The 18,834-nt window shown below is 33.9% G+C and overlaps 1 protein-coding gene and 1 long non-coding RNA gene across 2 annotated transcripts in view; one reads left to right on the top strand and one right to left on the bottom strand.

The window, feature by feature from the left end:
* Window positions 1–18,834, bottom strand: part of LOC113005639 (general odorant-binding protein 72) — a 162,494-nt gene that overhangs the window by 89,698 nt on the left and 53,962 nt on the right. The gene's annotated exons all lie outside the window — the stretch shown is intronic.
* LOC120358889 lies at window positions 13,710–15,250 on the top strand. The gene is made up of 2 exons (XR_005575768.1): window positions 13,710–14,502; window positions 14,720–15,250. It is a non-coding gene; the product is annotated as an uncharacterized LOC120358889 (long non-coding RNA).

Raw genomic sequence — 18,834 nt, 5'->3', positions numbered from 1 at the left:
ACTTTTAATGCTAATTTACTAAAGATATTGTAAATAATAATATTATTAATCTTTAATTGTAAATCATAAGAAAAAGAATGAAAACATTGATATATATTATAAAGCATTAAAAGTACCCCAATCAGTACACAATATTTTTTAAATGTTTTTTAATATTTATTTAATATTAATTTTTCATTGTACAATACATTATAACAAAAACATTTATTAAACATTCATTAAATGTTTATTCAACATTAATTAAATATTTAAAATAATGATTTAGAAAAAATATTTATTTAATATTTATTTAACATTTATTTAACGTCTATTTAACGTAGTAGTAGTAGTAGTAGGTACTTTATTCCTTGCGGAGTACATTGCGGACTTCCGCTCCGCGTACATAGTTTCAACCTTTTTTATTCCTTGCTTCCTTTACAATACACGAGAGAGAGAGAGAAAAATCACTCATCCATTCATACCTCCACACTCATTCTTTGGACCTCCGTTTCCGCCGCTTTCTTCCACACTTTCCTCTCTTCCTTCCACACTCTCATTCATACTCAGCCATCCTCATCCCTCCCACATCTCCTCCAGTTTTTTCATCCAAACCTCTCCCTCCCCCCTCTCACCAAAAACCTCTCCTACCGTCACCTGCCATTCTTTTTCCGTCCCCCAATCCGTGCATTCCTCCCATATATGCTCCCACGTTTCCTCTCCCCATCCACATATCCTACACTTTCTTTTATCTTTCTCTTCCCAGTATCTACCTCCTCTCATACTATCTCCTAGCCGAAACCTCGCAATCCTTTTCCATCTTTCATCTTTCCAATCCCTCTTCAAGTACTCCGGCACTCCCTTTCCCTTCACTCTGTTATACCATCTGTTGAACTTTGAGCTCCTAATTTTTTCCCACCTTTCCTTTTCCTGCCGCCTCCTCTCTCTTGCTACCACCTCTTCCCCCCTTAACCCTCCCTCTTCTCTGAACTTTTTTATCTCCTTGATATTCCAGCTCTTTTCTTCATAGAAACCTCTTCTTTCTTCCTCCCATTTTCCCATCACCTTTCCCTCCTTCGCTCTACCTCTTATCTCTTCCCAACACAATCTTGCCAACTCCCCCTCTCCTCCTTCTCACAGTTTCTTTTCACAACTCCATGCCCTCATTCCTGCCCTTCCCCTTAACTTTTCCCTCTGCATCTCCTCCCTTACCATGTACTCCGGTGTGTACCTTCCCACCCCTATTACCCATTTCAAATACCTGTACTGTATCCTCTCTACCCTTTCCCTTTCTTTCCACCCCCAAATTTCTGTCCCATAGCTAACCACCGTCCATACCAACCTATCAAATAACCACATCCTTCTAGCCCAGTCCTTTCCGAATTTCCTCTTTCCTATTCCCCATACTTCTCTCATCACCACCGCTTCTTTTTTGATTCTCTCCTCTATATGTTCTTTCTGTCCCCCATTTGCCATAATCATATAGCCCAGATATTTATACCTTTTCACTTCCTCTATTTCATTTCCTTTCCATTTCCATATTATCTTTTTCTGTCTCCCACCCCCTCTTCTACACCTCATCACTTTTGTCTTCTCCACATTTACTTCTAATCTTTTCTGTTCTACATATCCTTCTAATGTTTTTATTAACCCTTTCATCCCTGCTTCATCCTCTGCCACCACCGCCACATCATCCGCATACGCCAGGGAATAAATTTTTCTTCCCTTCACCTTTACTCCCCCCCCCAACCCTCCTGCAATTCCTCATCCAAATCCGCTAGCAGTAGTGTGAACATGCATGGGCTCAACGGACATCCCTGTCTCACTCCTCTATTTGTCCAAAAGTTTCCCCCCTCCCTTTACCCCTCCTTTACTCTACTTATTGTCTCCTCCAAAACTTCCTCACACCTCACCACCAGACTCTCTCTCACTCCCTTCCTCCTCATTGTCTGTACCAGTATCTCCCTATCCACTGAGTCAAACGCTGCTTTCATATCCACAAACATAACTACTATTTTGCCTTTTGCTTCCGCTATTTTCTTATTTATTAAATAACTTAACACGTATATGTGGTCTATCGTTCCTACCCCTCTCTTAAACCACGTTTGACTCGGTGGTAATATCCCTTTATTTTCCACTTCTTCCCTCAATCTCTCCGCCAAAACCGCCGCGTACACTTTATACGCCGTTTGCATAAGCGTAACTCCCCTATAGTCTTCTACCTTTTCCCCCTCCCCTTTTTTCACTATCGGTATCACTATCCCTTCTCTCCAATCTTCCGGCCATTCCTTTCCCTTCCACACTCTATTACATATCTCCCACAGCCATTCACTTATTTCTTTTCCACCATATTTCCATACTTCATTTGTAATCCCATCCCCTCTTGCCGCTTTTCTATCCTTCAATCTCCTTATCGCCCTATCAATTTCCTCTCTACTAATATCTTCTTCCTCCTCTACCCCTCTCCCCATTACCTCCCCTCTTATCCTCCATCTACTTCCCCCAGCACCCCTCTAAAGTGTTTTTCCCACTCCCCCATTTCAATCCCTTCCCTGACTCTCTTTCTCTTCCTCCTTCCTTTATTCACTACCTTCCACACGTCCATTTCGGATCTTATTCCTTCTATTTCCCTCTCCCATCTTTCCCTCTCCTTTTTCTTCTTCTCCTCACAACGTTCCCTGTACCTCTTTCTCATTTCTTTATATTTTTTCCCTTTTCTCCCTCTCCTCCTCCATCATTTTAATTCCTCCATAACCTCTCTTTTTCTATCCCTACATTCCTCATCCCACCATCCTCTCCGTTCCTTCTTCTCTTCCTTCTCTACTCTCTCTAATGCCACTTCTACTTTTCTCTTCATTTTCCTTTAAACCTCCCCTACCCCCTCCCCATCACTATCCCTCTTCCCAAGATATTCCTCAAATTTCTTTTTTTCCTTCTCCGTCCAAACCCCCCTTCTTCCTATCCCTTTCCTTTTCCCGGTCCTCTCTTCCCTCCGGCCTCTTCCCACCACCCATATCGTTATCGGCTGATGATCGGAGTCTACCCAATCCTCCACCTTCATCTTTTCCACCTTCCTTCTTGTCTCCTCATTCCCGATCACATAATCTATTACGGTCCCTCTCTTCCCTCCTGTATACGTCCATTCCCCCTCCTCATCCCCCTGCACGCTTCCATTTAATATTGAACATCCCAATTCTCCTATATAACCACATAGCTTCTTTCCCTCTCTATTCACCTTTTCATTCTTTGAGTTACTCTTTCCCTGTTCTACTCCTCCCTCTTCAACCTCACCTATTTTTCCCCCTTCTCTCCCCGTCCTAGCATTAAAATCCCCTCCTATTAACACCTTCACCCCTTCCTCTCTATCCTCCATCCATTCTCTCAGCTTTCCCATTTTTTCCTCCAAATCTCTATTTACATACACTCCTATTAGCCACCACTCTCCCCCTAAATTTATTTTTATTGCTTGTAATCCCTCCTCTTTTCTTTCCTTATCATCCTTTTCTCTCCCTATCCCTTCCCTTATCCCCACAATCATTCCTCCCAATGCCCTCCCTTTCTTACTCTTCCTTGCCGCCTCTTGCACTTCCCACACGTATCCTTTTGGCAGCCATTTTCGAACTCTTTTCCATCTCTTTTTCTGTAACCAAGTCTCATTCAGGAACATCACATTCCATTCTTTTAGTCTCTCCCTGAAATCCTTCCCTTTGTTTTCCATGCCTGCCACATTCCAAAAGCTTTTTCATATTTTTTGCCATCTTCTTTTTTCTTATTCCTCCTCTTTTTCTTATGCTTCTCATTTTCTATATTTCCTTCTATTTCTCCCTCTCCCTCTCCCTCCGTCCACCACCCTACTAAAAATCCTCTTTCTCTTTTTCCATACCTCTACCCTTCTCCCCCCCCTCCATTCTCTTACTTCTTTTCCGTGCCATTCCCTCAACTCATCCTTAATCTCATCCCATACCCATAATTTCTCCTCAATCCATATCTTCATATATCCTACTCTTACTTTCCTACCTTCCCTCCTTATTCTTTCCGCTTCCTTCCTTATCCACCACTTTATCCTTCTCTCCTTTTCTGTCAGATCATCCACTATCCACTCCCTTCTTTCCCTCAGCTTTGCTTTTCCTTTCATCACTTCAATTTTCTTCCCTACACTCGCTAATTTTACCCATACCATTTCCCTTCCCTCCTTATCTTTCTTCTCTATACTCCTTATCCCTTTCACTCTCGCTGTCGCCCCCGTCGCCCCCACTATCTCTTCTATCTCTTTTCTTAACCCCTCTATCCCTTTTTCCTTTGCTTTCACTCCTTTTACGATTATATTTCTCTTCCTTTCTTCCCTTTTCCTCTTTTTCCTCTCTAATTCTATTCTCTTCATCCTTTCTTCTAATTCCTTCATCTCTCCCTTTCTCCCTCTCTCCATCTGCTTTACCCCTTCCTCTTCCTTCCTTTCCTCATCCCCTTCCTCTTTCTCTTCCTTTCCCCTACCTTTCTCAATTTCTTCCACTCTTTTCTCTAAACTGTCTAATCTTTTCCTCATATCTTCCATCCATTCCCTCATCTCTGCTTTCCCCTCCTTTATCTCTCTTAATTCCGCTTTAATTTCCTTAAAAACCTCCCTTACCTCCCTTAATATCTCACTCAACCCCCCTTCTTCTTGCTTTTCCAGCTGTTTTTCCGGCTGCTTTTCTAGCTGTTTTTCCGGCGATCTCATTACCTTTATACTTTTCTTAAAGATATCTGCTTGTAATGTATCTATCTCCTTCCTTTTCTCCCTTCTCTTAAACGCATCTATCAGCGACAGACTATATACTCTATCCCTTATTTCCTCTGCTTTGCTCGGTCTTCCTACCTTCCTCTTCTCCTCCCATTTCCCCTCCTCTACTTCCCTTTCCCTCTCCTTCCTTCCTTCCTTTCCTTCCTCCATCTCGTCTTTCCTCTAACCTGCCAACTTTCCCTATTCAAGACTTTATTTACTTGCAGTCGGATTGTAAATAAAAAGAAAAACAAAAATTTCTTTTTTTTTAAATTAAGTAATCTATTTTTTTGTAGAAAATATTTATTAGAAAATATGACTCTTTTTATATTTAAGATGATCACACTTTTACTCTAAGAAAACAATTTAAACAAGTTTAATAATATTTTTAGCTTATTTTTACAATTATTATACAGATGTAGCAAATGTAAAAATATAAAATCATATATTAAGATATTAAATCGGTTACTCAAACGTTACTCCAATTTAAAATTTCCCGCTACTGTACTTACTCTCTCCTGCTCTGCTTCTCACTTCTACCGCCCGATGTCGTTACCCTCCTTCTTTTCTGCTTTCTCTACACTCTAAACCTGCTCTCCCGTCTAACCTCCAAATCCCATCCCAACCCTACTATCCCTCCTGTCTCACTATTCTCTTAACCCGGCCCTTTACCCTTATTCACCCTCTACCACCAGCCCCTTCCCTTTCCCTTCATCTCCTCGCACTCCGCCACGTCTCACCTTATCCCCTAATACCTGCTTATCACTCGCATTCTCCACACGCACACGTCAATCACTTTCGTTACCAGAAACGGAAGTCCTCGTTTATTTAACGTTTATTTCACGTTTATTTAATATTGATTTTACATTACTCTTTTATTTAAAAAAACTTTTTTAAAAACATTAATTTAACATTTATTCAACTTTAATTTAATATTTATTTCACATTAATTTTTTATTTAAAAAAATATTTTTTAAAAACATTAATTTATTACTTATTTAACATTAATTTAATTTAATTTTACATTAATTTTTTTATTTGAAACAACAATTTTAAAAACATTAATTTAACATTTATTGAATATGTAATATTTATTTATTTTTTTTTTAAATAAACGTTTAAAAACGTTTATTTCATATTGTTTTGGTGTTTATTTTTCATTTTCATTATTCTGAATTATTTAATTGAAAAAATGATTTTACTAAGCATTTTTTAAATGTTTATTTAATATTTATTTAATGTTTATTTAATATTAATTATTTTATTTATGTTTCATCTCTATAAAATTATGTTTATTATTTATTTAACATTTAAACTACTTATTTTTTAATTATTATTGATTTTAAAATTTGTTTAAAAAAATGTTTCAATAACATCTATGAAAACAGTAAAAAATTAACTTAATTATATATATTTATATAAATAATATACTTTAATTATATATATTTCGTCTTTTCAATAACATATTGTTCAATAATATATTGATCTGATCTATCAGTGATATACATGTATTAGCATAAAGTGTTTACAGGTGATCACGAAGGATCAATTTGCAGCAAGCATAGAGATCAAGCAACGTTCACCAGGGTCGCAACTTTGATGGGAGACTGCGTGGAAATTCTTAAGAAAAAACCTCAATATTAAAAAACAAATTGTTTTATTTTAAAAAGGGGCATGAATCCATTAATTTTAACGTTTTTAAAAACATTTTTTAAATATTGTGTGCTGATTGGGACGTAAAAAAAATAGGCAATGATTAGAAATTTTGAGTGCCGTATGCATGCATGCGAGCAATATGAGTCTCATTTGGAGAACGCATTTGAGGCTCATATCGCTCGCACGCATGAGTACCGCACGCGACCGATATAATTCTCATATGATGACGCATCTGTCGGATACTGTGAGTTCACACCGTGCAGATAATCCGCAAATCATATAACTCTCTTGTTGTTAGTTGATGAGCTGGCGTTAGATAGTGAAGGTATGGAATGTGTAAGTAATAATTTTTTGTAAACCAAGTCTCCTTATCTGTAAAATGTTGAAGAGAACAAATATTCTAGTTGAATTATGTAGACCAGTAAATAAATGTTTAACTTATATTAATTACATATTATTTTCTAAACAAGAAATTAATGTCTTACAACACCGTAATTGTTGTTATTCTTTAGTGTAATGTCGTTTAATTTTGTAGTAAATGTTTTTCTCGATGTTTGCGTTTTCATGTTAGACATAGACTGTCCTCGAAATGTTTTCGTCATCTTATGCGAGAAAAACATTCATTCAACTTTCATTGAGAACATTTTTCTCTATCTCTTATAGCTTCGACGATACACGCTTCGAAAGAAAAAACCCGATTTTCTTTAGAGGGGTGTTTCACCCTTAAAAGTGAATTAGAGCACGTGTAAAAAAATACGTGTCCTTTATTTTAATCTGTACAACATATTAAAGGCACGTCGAAATTGGAGGGAGTCACACAAACGCGCGGATGAGTGCGTATAGAGAGGTTTTTAATTATTTTTGGAAAATGGAAATGTTGTATTTTAACTTTATCATATACTGTTGAATTTGTAATAAAATAAGCTTCATTTTGTTTATAAAAAAAATAATTTTGAGAAAAAATAAGTAAGTGGTGAGGGAAAGTATTAAAAAAATGAAAAAAAAAATTTTTTTCCTGTCATAAATTACTCTTCAAGCCATTCAACTTTTATTTAAAGCATTTTTTTCTATCTTTTATAGTTTCAACGGTATACGCTTCAAAAGAAAAAAACCGATTTTCTTCAAAGGGATGTTTCACCCCCTTAAAGTGCGTATGGGCACGTATAAAAAAATACGTGTTTCTTATTTTTATCTGTACTACAACATATTAAAAGCTCGTTTTAATCTGAGGCGAACACTTCTCTGTGTTTCCTTGTTAGCTGTAAAAGAAATTATTCAAATAAAATTTATATTTCTTACATATCATTTTAAAATGTGATTAGAAGAAGCTTATTTCCCAAACACTAATTTTAATAGCGTTCTTCTTATTGATTTATGGACTGGACATTGTCCCAATATTGTTTCAAATTTAACACCTCCAGAAAAACATATTACTACTATGATTATATCTAAAGGCACTACAGGGAAAATACAACCATTATATGTTTACGGATTTAGAATTTGGAAGAATTTTGCTAAAAGATTTTTGGATACTGTTTTACTAAATAATATAAATTTGCATGAACGAAACAGTATAATAAAATTGCAATCTTTGAAACACAACCAATTGTCATACCCACGATATCACATCTTATTTAAATATTTGTGGTTTAAAAGTGATTATACAAACGAAAGACCAGAAGTATTTAAAAATTCTCTAAAATTTAGTTTTTACAATTTCAACAACATGTAATATCGAAGGTTGCAATAATATAGCTACAGTAAGATGTTCATGGTGCAAAATATCATTATGTTTAAAACATTTCTTCGTCGAGTACCATTATTGTAATAAGTATAATGAGTGAATCATTACAAAATATAAAATTATATAAACACTAGATTGGTCCAAAAAACCGATTATTTTTTTTCTTTGTGTGCTTCACCGGAAATCGAAAGTATATGTTGCAAAAGTAAATTTCGTTTTTCAGATTTAAAAAAAAATGTTTTAGAGGTCGCTGTAGTCGTTTAAACACGAAAATCGACGTAACATAATATTTTAATTTTTTTGAATCACATTGAGGCATATCCTATTGAGTTGATCATTGAGATATTGTTGTCAAGAATCAAATATATAAACTTGAATTTTAGTAGCCAAAAATACTGACAGTAAGTCATTTATTTAATTCTTCAAAACTCGAATTTTTACAAAAATGAACATTAAGGCTTAAAAAATCTATTTTAACCAATGGCAGCCGAAAATCGTTTGTGGTATCGGTTTCCTTGTTCAATGGAGTATATATTATGATATACAGAAATTTTAACATTTATTGATAGATAACGCTGCAGTCAAAAAATGCGATTTTTCTTAAACCTGGTCTTCATACCAATACCAGATTTAATTTTTGTGACAAATTTTTGTTAAAGAAAAATATTTTTATATAAAATATACTTTCATAAAAAATATATTTCATAAAAATATTTTGTAAAAATACTTTTTAAAATTTTTATGGAAATATTTTTTATAAAAACTTTTATAAAATATATTTTTTATAAAAGTATATTTGCAAAGTATAATTCACTATTAAATACATTAAAAAATTATTATGTAAATCACAAATAAATAAGATGCAAGAGCGTAAAAAAATATTTTTAAGAAGATAATCTTAAGATATTATTAAAAAATAATATACAGAGATCAATAAACAATAAAAGTTTTACTAAAAGAAATTTTATTAAAAAAAGTTTTATTAAAAAAAATAATAAAAACTATAATTTTTTATATTATTTGTAATTGCTGATACGAGGTGTGTTCAAAAAATACCGGGAATTTTCGTTTTTTGAAAAAAATATTTATTTATTCGTCTACATTAATGTTGTCGCCTTCAAAATAGTCACCATTAGATATTATGCACTTATGCCAGCGCTTCTTCCAATCCCCGAAACACTTCTCAAACTCGATCTTTGGGATAGCCTTTAGCTCTTTCAGCGATGCGCTTTTTCGTCTCCACTGGGACGATTGAGCCTTAGTTTCGACGTCATATCCGTAAACTCATGTTTCGTCACCTGTTATAACACGTTTCAGTAATTGTGCATCGTCGTTGACTTCATTTAATGACTCCTGAGCAACTTCCATTCGCCGCTGTTTTTGTTCAAAATTCAACAACTTTGGAACAAATTTTGCTGCCACGCATTTCATACCCAAAACATTCGAAAAAATGTCATGGCATGAGCCAATTGATATGCCAACATCATCAGCGATTTCTCTGATTGTGATTCGGCGATTGTTCATAACCATTTCTTTCACTTTTTCGACGTTTTCATCGGTTCTTGATGTGCTGGGGCGTCCTTGGCGTTCGTCATCTTCAACGTCTTCACGGCCATCTTGGAAACGATTATACCACTCGTAAACTCTTGTTTTACTCATAGCAGACTCACCATAGGCCTTTGTTAACATTTCACACACTTTGTTACACTTTATGTTATTTTTTACGCAAAATTTGATACAAATTCTTTGATCCATTTTTTTTCAGAAACGAAAATCGCCGAGCTCATAAAAACACGTGTAACCTTAGCGGCTGCCACAGACAAAGTAAACAATGAATACAGCTCAACATTTCAGCATACTTCAGGGACATGTATACCAACATAAACAAAAAAGAATTTGACTGTCGGACTCTCCAAACCCGCGAAATTTAAAAATTCCCGTTACTTTTTGAACACACCTCGTATATCAATCGCAACAGTTTCCTCGCATATGAACACAGATAGAGTATACGGAGGTGTTTATAATTAATTCTCAAAAATGGTATTTTGTACGATACTTTTATTATGTATGGAATTTGGAAAAAAATAACCTTTAATTTGGCTAAAAAAATTTTTTTTTTAATATAAAAGAAACTTTGGGTGGTGAGGGTATTTTGTTAAACAAAATAAAAATTTTTTTTTCTTTACAACTTTAGAGTACTCTTTAAACTGTATAACTTTTGTTAAAAACTTTTTTTCTATCTCTTATACTTTCGATGATATTTGCCTCAAAAGAAAAATTCTATTTTTTTCAAAGGGGTGTTTTACTCCCTAAATTTGAGGTTCCGCACTTATAAAAAAAATACGGGTTTCTTAAATTTTTGTGTTTAACAATATATTTCAAGGAGAATCAAATCGGCGCCGGACACTTGTGACATGTCCCTTGTTAAAAAAATTTTTGAATAAAATGGTCATTTTTAAAATATTTAATAATGTAAACATACTTTGTACGTTGTGTAACGTACGTTTTTGAAACAATCGTGTTAAATCCATGAACGTTTGGACCAAACTGAAACCAAAACTGGACGTCTAATGGATGTCTTGTGCTGTTTGGGTACCAATCAGACAGCTGTCACGTGACTTATTATATCTCATTTACACTAGAGTCCCTAGAAGTAGAGAGTCTGGACATTGGCCCCTAAAAACTGCGTTCAAAAATTCTACTGGTCGGATAGGGTAACTTTGAGTGATTAGTCAGGATGAAGAATTCTTAAGAAATCTCAAAATTTCTTTATCCTGATTGGTCACTTAAAGTTACTCTACCCAACGAGTAGAATTTTCGAACGCAGTCAAAATGTTGGCCGTGAATACGAATCGTGTATGTACGTCAGCTTTATGTGTGTGTACGTTCATCATTGTGTGCACTGTATCCGTCATAGTTGTATGCTGTTGTTGCATTGGATAAAGATGATTAAATAGATTTTCATGTTGTGCTGCCATTTTAGGCATACAGTCACATGCATCCAGTCATGTAAAACTTTTAGATGTCCAGAGTATCGATCCTGTAACTTTTTCCCTAGGACGGAAAAGTAAAGAGTAAAAAATTTCGCTATTGAAATTAATGGCAAAATTTTTCACTTTTTACCTTTTTGCCATAGAGAAAATGTTGTATGATCAATACGCAGGGTCATAGGCGCCGACTTAGTGGGGGCAGAGCATTTTCGGCCCCCACAATAATTATGACCATTTTATTATTTTAAAAAGATTTTTTAACTGAAAATAATTTTTGTGATCAAAATTATCAGAAAGCGTCGGCTAAGCGATACGCTACGTTGGTGCAGCGATTTAAAAGTAGCGCGTCGTTTCCTTGTGAACAGATTCTTATTAAAAGTTCCCTAGATATGGCGCTGCTATAATGCTGCCGCACTAGCGCCAAAAAAAGTTGGACAGCCTTAGCACAATTGGGCAACCCTGCAGCAGGGTCCTGCCGCTCAACAATTGAATGCTGCAAACATTAGAAGAAAGAGTTACCCAGGTAGCAAGATGTCGTCATTATGACGACGATTTACGGTCAGTTTTCGTCATTTGACATCAATGGACTAAATAATGACGTCAAATAAACGTAACATTTATCACGAAACATTGTCGTCATAAATGTATCGTCATTTGATCGTCATTTTCAAGTCATCTTTATAACGAATAACAATAAATATTATTAATTAATATATTTCTTAATTAAGTAGTACTTTTAAGTAAACGTCTTTGTATTAGTCTTTTGTATTAATAGTAGAACTTTTAAGTAAACAAGTCTTTTGTATTAATATATTAGATTTTTTTATCGTTTTTTTGATATTGCATGACTACATTCAACAAAAAAGCACCTTTCCTACCAATGAATTTTAAGATATGTCGTCAAATAACGTTTCAATGGCGTTTTATTGATAATAGAGACTTCATTAAAACATGTTTTTAGGACGTTATTTGACGTCGCCTTGTTTGTTGAGTTTGTATAACTGTTGTTAAATTTTTAATATTATTATTCTTGCTCTTATATAATTTCTATTAAATCCAAACGTATAAATCAATCATATTAAATAATCTTACAAAATTTGCAAAGTTCTTTTTACTGCAAATCGCAGTCATGAAATTGAATGAGTAACAAAATAATGTTAGATGCCACGCGCATACGTGGCGCGTGAAAATTCTAGATCCAGATCTAACCTATACCTACCTACCCTACACCTACACAACGACAGTGTATGCGATCCTATGCTCGACAAGATTGTTGCAACGGTCTGTATTCTGTATAAGTTCTTTGTAAATAGTGTATTGTAACGAAAGTCTATAACGGAATGTATAAAATAATAGAATTTAATGAAGAAGAAGGAGGTGGCTTGGCAATTGTGCATACCACGTGGTTAACACCACGAAAAAAAGAAGTTTTTTGGCCACCTTACAAAGGCAACACAAATTTTATGCGTGCCTTAAAAAAAGGGGAAAGTATAAACGAAGAAACGTGGCAAATTTATAGAATCGCTCGTAATTTCTATGAAACTGGTAAGGACGTAACATAATGATTTATTTTACTATTTCAAACGTTTGATTTAGTGATTCTCTTAGTTAAATAAGATACACACAAGACAGGATATTCTTTTAAAAACCGGATATTGATTAAATAAAATTGAAGATAAAAAATATTGAATTACATCTTTTAATTTAAAATAGATTTAATTAAAAACGTATCTCTCTAACCTAAAAATTGATTCTGCTCTTCAATCATTACAGATGATTTAGATAAAGCCAAACGTAAGCTTTCTTTGGCAGAAGATAAAAGTGATCTCAACACAGAAGCAGAATCAAATGTTCAACTTACTACTAGAAAAAGAAATAGACCTGCAAAACGAATATACGATAGTAGTAGTGGTGAAAAAGAACAAATAAATAGCATATTTGAAAGGCCTGTAAAAATTTCTCATTGTTATGGTTTGTATTTAATATTCTTTTGAATTCTTTTATGTACACACGCGCATATACACACAAAAAATATATATACATATAAATTTATATTATTTTTCTATTATTAACATCTATAGATGTTGGCAATAATTCTAAAAATATCAGTGATGAGAAGAGAAATGATAGTTTATCAAAAGATGAAATTAATATTGCAAGCCAAACAAAAGATACTTGGTCAGTTGCAACTAGCACATCTTTAATTTCTGATCAGTTCGGTAAGTTATTTTATAAAGTATTCTGTTTGTTGAACTTTGTAACCACAACATTTAAAAGGTATTTATAAAGTGATTCTTTTTTTAATATCATTTGTAGACGATAATAGTAATAATGGTATTAAGAACATAAGTAGCATGCAAAGAGATAATATTTCAATTGGAACAAATATTGCTGCTGATATATCTTTGACTTCTGCTTCTGGTCAATCTGGTACGTTTTTTCTAACTTATATTAAATATTATATTTTTTTAAAGTATTTTAGATTATTTAAGAAATTAAATAAATTAAAGAAATATAATTTTTCATTGTATATTTAATATTTAAATTGCTAAATGCTTTATAGTTTAGTAAGAAAAACTGTTTGAATTATTAGATTGTTTTCTTATTATTCGTTTTTATACTTATAAGTCATTTTAAACATTAAATTTTTTATGTTTGTAGTGATTTTACAAAAAATATTGCAATTACTAGTTACTATTAAACAACAAAATGATGATTTAATGAAAGCAGTACGTAATAAAAACCATATTCAACCGACTATATTTACACCGGAAAATTTACCAATAAAATTTCCTTTAACATCCAATAATGATATTTTAACATTAGAAGAATATTTACAAAATAATGACAATTTGTTAGCTTTGGTAAGTTATATAACAAGAAATATATTGTATATTTTTATATTTTTTATTTTATTCTATAATAACATGTGCCGCTATTGATTTTATTACGGTTTGTGGTAATTAATAGATTTATTTTATTCTTAAATGATTTAAGTATAAAATTTTTAAATTTTAAAACATTTTAAATAAATAAATAGACATATAAATAAATTAAATATAACATTTATTTATATATAAATTACATGTAAATAATATGGATATTAAGAATGATATAGATATTACAAGTGTAGATTAAATAGAATCTAATGTTATTTTATTTTAAACTATATACTTTGTTTATGCTTTACTGAACTTAATATTTTTAATTTTTTTAGAGTTCCTATTTATCATCTATGGGAGGTACTGATGTCATTTCTCGAACAAATCGAATATTGAGAACTATCTTTACTGATAACTTAGCATCCCAATATAATTTTATCGGCACTAAACAAAAATCTGCGTTTAGCAAATTACAGTTATGTAAATGTATTAAACGTAAGTACTTGTAATACTTGAATACATTTTTTATGGAATATATGTAAATTAAATAAGTTAATAAACATGATTATATTTGTGCCTGTATGTTTTAAACTTGTTTTATTAAATTAAAATTCTTTTAAAGATTCTGATTGTTTATATTTTTGATATATTATATTATTGATTACTGATATATACAATATTATTGATTTTCTCCTTAATATAATGTTTTTAGGAGCTATAAAACTGTGTGAATCACAATCTACAGAAAAACAAGTTGAAGATGCTATAAAAATATGGTTAAAACATGCTCTACAACGGATGGAAAAAAAAAATAACAGGAATATTGCTTAAGTCATCTCAACAGAAGTTTTATTTATTTATAATATACGTAATATTTAAATATTTTTAAGATGATAAAAAGGAAGGAGCAGGTAGGTAAACGTCAATTCTATCGACGTGTCAGTCATGAAGTTCAAAGTATACTCAACGAAATAAATTTGACTTGTACTAATGCACAGCAAGCACAAAGTGTTTTAAATATTAAAAAGGACAATTCACACGTTAATAATTTTAATATTAATTCTCAAGAAGTGAAAGATACATATGTAAACAAATTTACTTTACATGAAAGTAATGATAATATATCTTTTCCATATTTAATTAATATACTTGACGATGATTATATAGATAATAATATACTCAATATATCCAAAGAATGTTCTGATTTTCAATGTGCAATAAATAATTTTGAGTTAGAAAGCACACATAATTTTGTTTTAAAAGTATCTTTAGCAGAATGGTGTATAAAATTTAAAATTCCTCATATTGCTGTCAATAGTCTTTTATCTATCCTGGTTCGATTGCATCCCGAATTGCCTCTAAATGCTAGAACCTTATTGAAAACACTTCAATCAATAGTAATTCAACAGTTAGAAAATGGTGAATATTGTCATCTTGGTATAAACTCTGGATTAAAAAACATTTTTTCAGTAAGCAATTATTTTTTAAATAACACAATTGAATTGAGTTTCAGTTTTGATGGAGTGCCTTTATTTTCTAGTAATAATATTCAAATATGGCCAATCTTATGTTTAGTAAAAAATGTAAAGTGTAAACCATTCATTGCAGGTATATTTTGTGGAAATGCTAAACCTAAACCTCTTGATAAATATTTAAATGATTTCATAAATGAACTATCTGATCTATTACAAAATGGGTATCATTTTAAAAACAGAAAATATGTTATTAAAGTTCATAGTATAATATGTGACGCACCTGCAAAAGCATATATAAAATGCATTAAATCTCATGGAGGATATAATGCATGTGATAAATGCACAGAAATTGGCGAATTTCATGGTCGCGTTATATATCCTAATACAAATGCAAAACGTCGAACTGATGCTTCATTTTTATTTCAAGAAGATGAAGAACATCATGTCGGTAAATCACCATTATTAAAATTAAATATTGGAATGGTTTCTATTTTTCCAATAGATTATATGCATAACATATGTTTAGGAGTAGTAAGAAAACAATTATGCATATGGATGGGTATCACACGAAATACTAATAAAAAAGTAAGATTGCGCAGTCGTTTCATTGATATGATATCGGATCGCTTAGTATCGTTAAAACCATTCGTAACAGTTGAATTTAACAGAAAACCCCGGAGTTTACATGAATTATTACGATGGAAAGCTACTGAATTAAGAACTTTCTTAATATATTTGGGACCACTTATTTTAAAAGATGTACTTGACTTAGCTGTATACGAACATTTTTTGTTACTTAATTGTGCAATAACGATACTTTTATCTAAAAAACATATTTTACATTTTGGTCTTGATTTTACTAGAAACTTATTAAATCTTTTCATAAGTCATAGTAAAAAAATTTATGGAATTGAATTTTTAGTATACAATGTACATGCACTCTGTCACTTGCTTGATGAGGTTGAGAAATATGGTCCTTTAGACATATTTTCAGCATTTCCGTTTGAAAATTATTTTGCTGAAATTAAAGCCTTAGTCAGATCACCACATAAACCACTTCAACAAATTTGTCGCAGGTTACATGAAACTTCACTTTTAGGTGTGAAAATAACTGAAAAAAAGTTATTGATACATCTCATGCAACATACAGAAGGTCCTTTGCTTCACAGAGTAGAAGTTTGTAAACAATAAAAAAAAATTGAATTTAAAGACTGTATATTTTGTATAAGTAGCTGTTCTTTACCGGATTCCTATTTTATTACAAAAGAAAATAAAGTAATTCGAATTGACAACATTATTCTAAATTCAGAAAACAAAACATTTTTATTAGGAAAACAATTCTATTCTTATGAAACCTTTAATAATTACCCAATCGATTCTAAATTGTTAGATATTTATATTCTACATCAATTATCACCAAATTTAGATATGTGGTCTATTGACAGCATTATGGCTAAAGTTATGCTTTTACCATAATGCTGGTAAACCAAGTTATGCTATTACCTTTTAAAAACAAATGGGTGCGTTTCCCTATAATTCATAGCAATGTATAATTTTTAATTTTGCTTTTGATATGAGCGTTACATTGTAACAACCCGTTTTTCTTTGATAGATATCGCGCACGGACGTAGCTCGTCGGGAATTCCAGGGCACGATCCGGGTTAAGAGAGAATTAGACTCGTGTGTTTGAACGTGTAAAATAGGTACAGGTTTTATTGAGTGACGAATACAAATGTCTTACAGCTAATATGTACAGAGGGTGCGTCACCGCCGATACGTCGTCGGCCGTATCGCGCGCGGGGAGGTGACGATTTTGATCGCGGTGATCGAGGATTACCGTCGGGCACCGGGGTTCGGCGCGGGGAACGTCGTCGGCGCGGTTGCCGCTTCTTCCCACGGCAGGTGCGTGGTTTGCGCGGTCGGCGTTTGTTTTCGGCGCGCGGGCGGCCCCGTGTTTTTCGGCCTTGCGAGGTCGCGTGCTCGGCTTTTCGCGGTCGCCGGCACGGTAGCGGGGCGCGGGACGTCGCTCGGCTGAGCGGCTCTTTAAATCCGCGGCGGTTGTGTTGTGATCTTGCTCGCAGGCAGGATGCGACGGCTACGTCGAGTACGCTCGACGGAGGCAAAGACGCTTTACCCCGTTTTTCTGTAGCCGCCGCGGTAGGATCGGGTCGGTGTCGAGGAAAGCCGGTCGGGCAAGTACGCTTGCCTGAGCCCAAGACACTTGAGCCCAGCTTCGGCGAGGAGAGACGGGTGCGAAAGCGGTAGCCGTCGAGAACGCTCGACAGAGGCCAAGACTCTTGACCCCAGGACTACCTCGGGAGACTTCTTCGGAGACTAGTCGGCGGAGTAGCGGTCCGAGCAGTCGGCGGAGAAGAAGCCCAGCATCTTGCTGCTCCGGCGCTTTTATACCCGCATCTCGAGACGTCGGGAACGTTCGGTGGCGGTTCGGTTCGTGTCGGAGCCAGCGTCCCCGCCGCTCGAGATCGGTTGCGTGGTGGGCGGACGGAGGCGCGTGAGCACGTCGCTAGCGCGTGCCGGTTTGGGGCCGGTGCGCGTGCTCGGCGCGGTAGCCGCGACGCGCGGATGCCTCGCTGCTCGTATTGGCGCGTTTAAAGTCGTTTATCGGCGCGTAGCGCCTTGTGTGACGCTCGGCGGATGTTCGGCCGGCGTTTTGCGGACGGTGACCGGTCCGTCGGGGGGGGTTGCGCGGAAGCGGTTTGTTACAACATAATAAAACTTAGTAGCACTGTCCATTAATTTTTTTATGAGTTCATACTATTTTTTTTTTTTTTTTCATATACGTTTCTTATATTCCTATTTACTAATACAAATATATATAAAAAAGATATATTAAATAGATACATATTTAATAAATATATAGTTCTTAATAAATATATAGCATTAGAAAAAATGAAAAATCATAAATTATTTTTGTTGGTTATAGTGTGTTAAAATTTATACTCATTAAAAAATACACATGTTATATTTGTTATTATACTATAATAAATAAAGAATTTATCTTTTAAAATAGCTATGGTTATGTACATTATTTCATATGCTAGTAAAATAAGATCCTTGTTTTCTTATCCTAAGAATTCTTATCCTATACAATTTTTATATTATATTAAATTCACCAAACTACGTATATTTCTCGTCATAGTTATGCCGTCATTTTGTCGTCATAAATATCACGTCATACATCTGTGACTTAGGACCGTCATTATGACGTCATTTTTGACGTCATTTATGACGTGAGTTTAGTGATATTAATGTCTTAAAACAGACGTCATATTGACGACACCTTGCTACCTGGGTAATGGTTTGCATCTGTAGCAAGACACAAGATTAGGTT

Source organism: Solenopsis invicta, chromosome 10 (genome assembly GCF_016802725.1).
Source record: "Solenopsis invicta isolate M01_SB chromosome 10, UNIL_Sinv_3.0, whole genome shotgun sequence".
In the NCBI taxonomy this organism is placed as follows: Eukaryota; Metazoa; Arthropoda; class Insecta; order Hymenoptera; family Formicidae; genus Solenopsis; species Solenopsis invicta.
The sequence above is the reverse complement of the archived record's forward strand: the minus strand, read 5'-3'. Positions and strand labels throughout refer to the sequence as shown.